The sequence below is a fragment of the Littorina saxatilis genome, unplaced genomic scaffold (genome assembly GCF_037325665.1).
Source record: "Littorina saxatilis isolate snail1 unplaced genomic scaffold, US_GU_Lsax_2.0 scaffold_591, whole genome shotgun sequence".
Classification (NCBI taxonomy): Eukaryota; Metazoa; Mollusca; class Gastropoda; order Littorinimorpha; family Littorinidae; genus Littorina; species Littorina saxatilis.
In genome coordinates this window covers 25,730-35,000 of record NW_027125705.1, presented here as the reverse complement: position 1 = coordinate 35,000, position 9,271 = coordinate 25,730, and the positions used below count along the sequence as shown (strand labels likewise).

Here is a 9,271-nt window from a genome sequence, read left to right as displayed (position 1 = left end):
GCGAACAGGTTAAGATAGTCTCGAGTAACAACATCAAAAGACCGAAACGGGTCACGCGTGTCTCCGCGTAGCGTGCGAACGCAGCTTACTTAACCTATTTTCTGTAAATCTGGGCACATGTTTGGAGTAAACATGACATATGCATATATTTTTGAATTCAGGAGGAATTGAGGAATACGATGCAATCATTTTTAAATATGTTAGTGAAAACTCGATTTTAATGACAAATTTAATTAGCAAACTAATTAACTAATTTTTAAGCTGCCAAGCTGAAATTCAATCCCATAGTCCGGACTTTGTCGAAGATTACTTGACCAAAATTTCAATTAATTTGATTGAAAATTGAGGGCGTGACAGTGCTGCCTCAACTTTCACAAAAAGCCGAATATGACGTCATCAAATATATTTATCGAAAAAATGGAGAAAAAATCTGGGGATGCCATACCCAGGAACTCTCATGTAAAATGTCATGAAGATCGATCCCGTAGTTTTCTCTGAATCGCTGTACACACACGCACACACGCACGCACACGTAACACACACACACACACACACACACACACACACACACACACACACACACACACACACACACACAGACACACACACACACATACACCACAACCCTCGTCTCGATTCCCCCTCTATGTTAAACATTTTTGTCAAAACTTGACTAAATGTAAAAAGAGTCCTATGGACTTACATTCCCGTGAGACGGGATCCCCTCTCTCCCCTGCCCCACCCTCCGTCTACCTTCTCCCCTCTTCATTCTTCTTCTGTCCTCCTCAGAAAACGTTCAATTCAATTCTGTTTTCACTCTCACACACAGGCATTGACACAAACACACACAAACACACACACACACACACACACACACACCCACCCACACACACGTACACACACACATACACACCCACACACACACACACACACACACACACACACACACACACACACACACACACACACACACACACACCATGGGTGAAACGATCAGAATTGAACATGAAGAAAATGAGGCCGGGGTCCAGGGGCCGCCCAGGCCCTGGTTGGGAGCAGGGGCAACACACTGCTAGGGGGCCCAGGGGGGCGAAGTCCCCCGGAAGAAAACGAAAACTCAGGCTTTTAAGGGTAAAAGTAGGCCTACTCTGGTGTCTCAAACACACAAGTTTGCGTGTGTGTGCCAGTGTGTGTGTGTGTTTGTGTCACACACACACACACACACACTGGCACACACACGCAGGTACGCACACACAAACATGCATACACACGTCCATGCGCTCGCATATTCAGGCACGCTGGCTCCAATACGCTCCCACACACGCATGCACGCACGCCCCCCCTCCCCCCATACACACACATTCACACACACACAGAGACACACACACACACACACACACACACACACGCACACACACAAACTCACATCTCTGTCCACAACCTTTTTCATGAAAAGGTCAGAGCCGGACGGTGAACTTAAGGCGTTGTACGTCACTACCAAAGTTGAATCAGATTCCAGCCCAGGTGGAGTAGAGGTTGTATCATCGTCCATGATGGTTATCTCAAGATTCGTGTTGTCAGACTCGACAATATGTAACGTGTACAGTTGTTTCTCACCCCTCACACACACGCATGCACGCCACCCTCACACCCCCCCCCCCCCTCCATACAAACACACACACGCACACACACAAACTCACATCTCTGTCCACAACCTTTTTCATGAAAAGGTCATAGCCGGACGGTACACTTATGGCGTTGTACGTCACTACAAAAGTTGAATTAGAATCCAACCCAGGTGGAGTAGAGGTTGTATCATCGTCCATGATGGTTATCTCAAGATTCGGATTGTCAGACTTGACAATCTTTTTCGTGTACAGTTTTTCACCATCCGCTGCATGCACAGAAAGAAAAAAAATTATTGCCAGATGTATCTGGAACTTAAAGGTTGTTTTTTGGTCACGGATGATTACAGGTTAACTAAAATATGTATCAAAGGGTCATTGCCAACGTAAGATCAGTAAATATTTCTTTTGCATGCTAACTGATACACTGTAAATCTAAACTGATACAACATAAATTCCACAGATTTTTTTAAACTAGAAAAGACGGTTAAAAATCAAAACTCGTTCAAGGCAGTTATCCCTTTTTTGTAGCACAGAAGAAGGAAAAGCATGAAATTCTAATAAACACTACAACGATGAGATTTCCAACACGACGCAACAATTGTTTAGCTTACTTCGCGAGATGGTTCTGGGGCTCTGTTGAATCAAAACCCTTCCATTGGCGGGAAATGTAACTTAAAACTATCCTCTAGCTACTAGCTACTTCAAAATCAGACAAATTGCTCTGCAAATGTTACCAAGGCTACTTACGAACGACATAAATAGAGGACTTGTTTGGGGACTCAGGAAACTCAATGCTGGTTGTAGTATCTCCACAGGGACCTGTGAAACAAAAATCGGTGTTATAGCTCAACACATCCAAACACAACGTCTTGAAGCGGATGCACATAGCTGAAAACAGCAGTCTATAATACTTGAAGTATTTAACTACTATTACCAGCAGTTGACACACAGTAATACATATGCCCTGTGACCTTTCCTTGTGGATATCCCGTACAGGGGCGGACGAGGGGGTGGGGGGTTCTGGGGTTTCCGGAAACACCCCCCCCCCCAGCCAAAAAAAAAAATTGTGTTTTTTTGGGTTGTTGTTGTTGGGGATTTCTGATCCCAAACTGACCAAACACAAAACAAAACATTTTACATTGAGCCAGTTTCAATTTTTGGGGTATTAATCAGTGAAAAAATCTCCTGCCTGAAACTGGTAATGATCATCCTCAGAATGCACCAGATTGCACCATTTTGCATCCTTTTTTTCAAAATGTTCCGGGGGGGCATGCCCCCGGACCCCCCTAGCTAGGCGCTTTGCGCCGTCGGCTCGGCGCTTCGCGTCTTCACACCCTTATCTTCACAATATACTTTTGGAACCCCCCCCCCCCCCATAAAATGAACTGATCCGCCCCTGCCGTACTAAAAATAGAATACTTACTAAACAGCAAATGGTGTAATGATGTAGAGTGTTTGATATTATCTTCACAATACAACAGTGACACCGAATATATTGCCTCTGCTAAATGCAATGTAAGCCCCTCCCTTCCCCAACTGCCTTCCTAATTGTTGTATTAATCTGACTTTATAAATGACAGTTCGATTGATACTTTATCTGACCTTTGTTGCTTGCCTGAAAGTGGCGAGTAGAAACATGTAACCGGCGAGTAACATTTTTTCATTCACTCGACAAGTTGCTGAAACAAATAGTTGGTTTGGCTAGTAAAGTTTGCTCTCTGGCTAGTAAATGTTCAGAATCACTAGCCAAAGGCTGATGCTCCATTTTTTGGACTTTCAGGGCTGTGTTGTCACTCAAATCAAAACCAAACTTAACAAAATGTAAAACCAAAAAAGGTTAGTTGTTGGAACGTAAATTTTCAGAACAACAATGACATTAGTAAGTACATCGAACAGATAGACAAATACTTATGAGACAAATGCAACAAATATAAGACGAGCTCTCTGGTAAAATGGTCCTTATACGTACTATGGTCTAATAATTATGCATCTGTCCACTATCAAAACCATTTGGTCGCAGGACTTGTAAATGTCCCTTTTTTTCAAAAATCAAACTATTCTGACTTTTGGAACGTTGGCAGTGTTGTTGATACTGTCTGGCAGACACAATTTTGTGAAGAGAATTACCAAGAAATATTTTCATTTCAAACAGAAAACGGCGGGTTAAGGAGACATACTTCGAAATTAGAGATGCTGTAATAAAATCATTGGATTCAAATGTGATTAATAATTCATCTTAATTGTCAATGTCACTTACTCTGTGTCTTGACGTTTGGTAACACAACCACAAGCAGCAGCATGCAGACTGCTGCCCATGGAGTGGTTGGAGAGCAGCCCATGGTGACTGCCTCAAATGACTTACTCTCTCACCTGTTACACATCAAATATAAAATGAAAAAGGGGATTAAGATTTAAGTCTGCACCTGAGAAAAATGAAAACGTTATAACATATTTAAACGGGATTTTTTCCAGGAGTGTTAAGGCCATAAATAACAAACAAGCAATATCCTCCTCCTCCTCCTGCTCCTCCTCCTCATCATTATCATCATCATCATCATCATCATCATCATCATCATCATCATCATTATCATTATCATCATCATCATCATCATCATCATCATATTCAGCAATAGTACATGTAGTAGTAACACAAACAAACATGACATTGCATGTGAGTGACTTTGATACTTTCAAGATGGTACAATTTTTGCCAGTGTTTTTTTGCTGCTTGTTGTTTGCTTGTGTGTGTGTTTTGTGTGTGTGTTTTTGTGTTGTTGTTTTTACTTATTTATGTATCTATTTACTGATGTATTTATTTATTTAACTATTTATTTGATTATCTATTTATTTATCTTTTCATGTACTCATTTGGTTGTTGTTGTTGTTGTTGTTGTTGTTTTCATAATACATAATGTTTAAGACCAATATTTCCTAAAACATATGTTCATCCTAACTTGGAGGAATGGTGTGTGAGTATTTTGTCAAAACTTGTATTGCTTCAAATCCAAAAACACAGAGACGGCCAACGTTCCAAAATTCAGAATTAAAAAACAAGAAAGGTAGGTTGTTGGAACGTGTGTTATTGACAAAACAATACATTCACAGATATTTCGACCCAACGGTCTTTTAAGTGGACAGACAAACAAATATTAAAACAACACTTATCTTGATAGTTCTGTCCGTTTCAAGTCCACTTGTCAAGAAGCCGAACGAATGAATGATTGTATGATCATACAATATTCGTTTCATCATACTGTACTTACCGTTACCTTTGATAAGTGAACGTAGCCAGAACAGATATGTGTAAGCCTGAAACGTCAAAAATGTAGTCTTGATATAAAAAAAAGTTGGTATATCTCTCATGCGTGGGCGGTTCCTTACCACCGCGCGTCCCTTGTGCATGTTCCGGACATGTCTTACATAGAACTGAACTGTTACCGTGACAGGGAGAAACTCAAGTCCCACTTGCTATTTTAGAGGCCTATCGATTGTGCGCAGGGACAGTTACAACTGGCAAAACCGGTTCTACAACTCCGTCAGGTAAAATAAGATCACCACGAGGGTTCTAAGAATATCAGCCAACCACAACTCAAGAAGTTCCACGAAGCAGCTCAAATCATTAAAACATTAGAACCTGAAGAAGGTGTCCCCGAAGAAGCAAGCACTTAAGCTGAAAAGTGCAAGGGCGTCCCTTGAAATACTGTTGAAGTTGAAGGGCTAAACTGCCGCCAAGACTGCTCTTTTTGTCGTACTACGACTTGATTCTAGCCTGCTGTCCTTCCCGCCCCCTTGCCGACAATGTTAGGGTCTTCTCGTATTTTACAATGATTGCGTCAAGAAGGAGGTTGCTAATGCAACAGTGTCTGCAGTATTCTGTCAATCCGACGTGCACTTCTCCACTCACTTGTTATGTTTTCTGTAACTGAGACCTTGTGCTGTGAGGCTTTTGTTGTAGTTGACAGTTTCAAAAATCCTACAGACATGTGATTTTGGCTGTTTCCTGCTCTATTCTGTAAAACCTCCCATCCACGCTACCCTCTCTCTTTCTCTCTCTCTCTCTCTCTCTCTCTCTCTCTCTCTCTCTCTCTCTCTCTCTCTCTCTCTCTCTCTCTCTCTCTCTCTCTCTGTGTCAAAGTTCTAAGTGTCCACATCGATAACAACCTGTCTTGGTCAACTCACATTGAACAACTTAGTAAATTAGTGTCAAAGAAAGTGTACCTCTTATCTAGAATTAAACACTTCCTGAATTGTCAAGCCAGGAAGTTATTTTTCACTGCTCATATTCAGTCTCTTATTGATTACGCATCCACTCTATGGGACTCAGCAAGTGATAATTCCCTAACGCTACTCAGCGCTAAAAGTAGTATTACTCAAACAGACTACTCTCACCGACTCAGACTGGGGTCCTACCTCTAAAGTCAAGAATGAATTACAACAAAGGAATAATAATGCATAAAATTATGACAGGAAATGCACCTGAAACCATTTGTTCAAAGTTCTCTTTGAAGAATTCGCACCACTTTATAAAACTAAACACTCCTTTTCCTGGGATAGACCTAATTTAATCAAGTCTTGTTTATTCAGGAAGGCAGCCTCTGGAACGCACTTCCGGACGCCCTGCGGCAATCCACCAATACGGATTCATTTAGAACCAAATATTCTTTCCATTTAATGAACTCTATGAACAAATAAACTTGATTTGTATGTTCTCTTTGGATACAGTTGTTTATTGTCGGAATTATGGTTTATTTGTGACAAAATCACAAAGATTTGGCTCTGTGATACATTGTTTTGCTGAGCTAATGTATTGTTGCAAAGTATGCTTACTTTGCGTTTATTGCTTTACACCCAGTTTTGAACACTACCTTATGATCTACAATTCTTCTTTATAATGCGCTTCATGTACATAAACTCAAATGTTCTACCTTTAATGATGTTTTTATGTAACCATTGTTTTCTTTCTTTCTTTCTTTTTTTCCTCTAGTCATAGTTGTAGTAAAATAGTTTAGTCCCTCTTTAAGGCGAGGGCCAGATGCAAAAAAGCATATCTACGCTTATTCTTGTCACCCTCGAAAAATAAAGATTTGGCATTGTCATTGTCATCTCTCTCTCTCTCTCTCTCTCTCTCTCTCTCTCTCTCTCTCTCTCTCTCTCTCTCTCTCTCTCTCTCTCTCTCTCTCATTTTCTCTTTCTCTCTCTCTAATTCTCTCTAATTCTCTCTCTTTCTTTCTCTCTCTCTTTCTGTCTTTCACTATATCTTTCTTTATAAAAATATAGGGCGACGAAATAGGGTAGGTGGGCAAACATCGGATAGGACGCTAATCTAGTTAGTAAAAAGCCGACCTGAACCTATACCCAATTGTGATATACATTTAAGTTCCTAACGTTTTAGGTTCATTTCTAGACATACGATGACGTTCAGCTTACCTTGTCAAGCACCCTGGGCTTCATGAAATGCATCCACCCACAACTGTAACTGAAATACTAGTGTAGAAATTGGGAGAGTTTTTTTTTTATTGAACAAAATTCTTAGTTTGCAAATGGCTTTTTTTTTCTCTTGGACAATCTTATTTTTTTAACCATAAAGGTTTTCGTTATGACGCAGTTTTCAGTATTGTTGATTTGTGATCAAATACCCCTTTTGGGCATTGGAAACTAATAAATCTTACACATCACTTGACATTCTAGACAGTGAAGGCAAAGGGCTTTCAAAGCCTCTTGAAGCTCGAATAGAAACGACTTTAGAAACGATTGTGTTGCCAAAAAGACTGCAAAGGGGCATTGAACGACAGAAATACAAACAAATCTATTATGTCAGCGCATGAGAATGCAAATACACGTCCAGTTTCTATTGGCACAAAGAAGCAGTGAATTATCATTATGACATTACAATGAATACAAATCGTGACTCTGTTAAGGGTACTTCAAGGGAATATGCAATGCACATGTGATTGTAAACTATTGCACATTCACCTGCGCTCTGCACCTGTGTGTGTGTGTGTGTGTGTGTGTGTGTGTGTGTGTGTGCGTGCGTGTGTGTGTGTGTGTGTGTGTGTGTGTGTGTGTGTGTGTGTGTGTGTGAATGTGCGTGTGTGCGCGCGCGTGCGTGCGTGCGTGCGTGTGAGTGAGAGAGAGAGAGGGAGACAGGGGCAGAGTTGAGAGAAGTGCAGTGTACATGTGATTGCTCCAGAAATTGAAAATGTACCTGAGGATGTGAAATGTGTTTGCCCGTGCATCGTTTGTTTGTGTGAGTTCTTGTCTTCCTGTTTACTTGTCTGTTCGTTTGTTGCAGATTTAGACATCAACGGCTGGTTGGTTCTTGATATTTTTCATGTCATTTCGACCTATTTGACTATTCGGTACAAACCCCTTTAAAGGCACAGTAAGCCTCCCGTAAACCATCACAGAGCTCCCCGAGCGTCTAAATACAGTACAAGCATACTTCCATTTGAACGCTCACCGAACGGGAACATCCTGGCTGCTTTCTGTCGAGCGTGAGACATTTTCAAAGAATTTATTTTCGTAGACTTGTTCCGTTAACAACAACGGCGCCTCGTTTTTGCGCTAGGCCTAACTTTTAAAATCTAAATAATAAATTGACAGCTTGTTACACAAACATTCTTTAATCATAAAAGAATTCGTTTTTCATCAAGACAAGATCAGAACAATTCGAAGTTGTGAAAGTTTAAAAAAAGAAAAGCCCGGAAGCAGGGTCACGCAAGGGTCGTAGCAGACGACGGCCGGTTTATCAGTGCAAATCGCCGTTCCTCTCAACAGTCAAAAGCCATCGCTAGAGTTCTTGTGAACCACAGCCGTTGTTTCGTGCATAAAAAAAACGTGCTATTGTAGATAAGCTCACGTCGAGTCGCATTCAAATGACTAACTATGACGACTGCATTGTGAAAAGGGAAAACTGGATCACACGGGTTCACGATGGCTCAGGGGTAAGATAAACCACGCAAAAATAAATTCTTTGAAAATTGTTCGCTCTTTACGGAGGGCACCTAGGATGTTCTCAATTGGTGAGTGTTTAAATGAAATGGTGTTTGTACTGTGTGTAAAAGCCTGACCGTATCTGTGATGGTTTACGGGAGGCTTACTCTGCCTTTAATTAAATGGGCTTGAATACGAGGATGTATGTCTGGAATAGTTTCATGTACGTTTTTTCTTGATCCTATTTTCGCCGGAAGAGTTTGGGAAGCATCTCAGAGATCTGTGGACAACGCAGTCTATATATATATACTACCAGCCGAGAACGTGCACGAGCCTTGAAGGAAGAGTGTGGGAGTAGTCCCGCCCAATAGTCGCACCACAAACCGGTCCTACCAGTTCTGTCAACACGGGCGGGAGAAAGCGTATTTTCCACCGGCGGCCACTTTTTTTTTTACTCAGCACTCTGTTTGGAAACAGTGCTTGTTCAGGTGTCCTGTGCCACACCTTAAAGCAAACAGAGGAGTCCCCTTTCGGGAACTGACGTGCTTTTGACTTGAGCAGAATGTAGTGCAGTTCTGCGCGTAGTTTTTCTCGGTTTTGTTGCACCAACAATAATAGCTAAATATCCACGATAAATAGTGAATATATAATATTATGCGTGCGCCAACAGGAATTCTATTAGTCACACTGCTCACTTTGCTAGACTGTGA

The 9,271-nt window shown here is 41.2% G+C and overlaps 1 long non-coding RNA gene across 2 annotated transcripts; it reads right to left on the bottom strand.

Moving 5' to 3' along the window:
* Positions 1-2,375: 2,375 nt before the first annotated feature.
* Positions 2,376-7,159, bottom strand: LOC138954194 (uncharacterized). 2 transcript variants are annotated; one of them, XR_011451746.1, is made up of 3 exons: positions 7,056-7,159; positions 3,886-3,998; positions 2,376-2,447 (listed from the first exon to the last, which is right to left on the bottom strand). It is a non-coding gene; the product is annotated as an uncharacterized lncRNA (long non-coding RNA). The 2 variants fall into 2 exon arrangements; XR_011451745.1 differs by lacking the exon at positions 7,056-7,159 and adding an exon at positions 4,892-5,151.
* Positions 7,160-9,271: the final 2,112 nt, after the last annotated feature.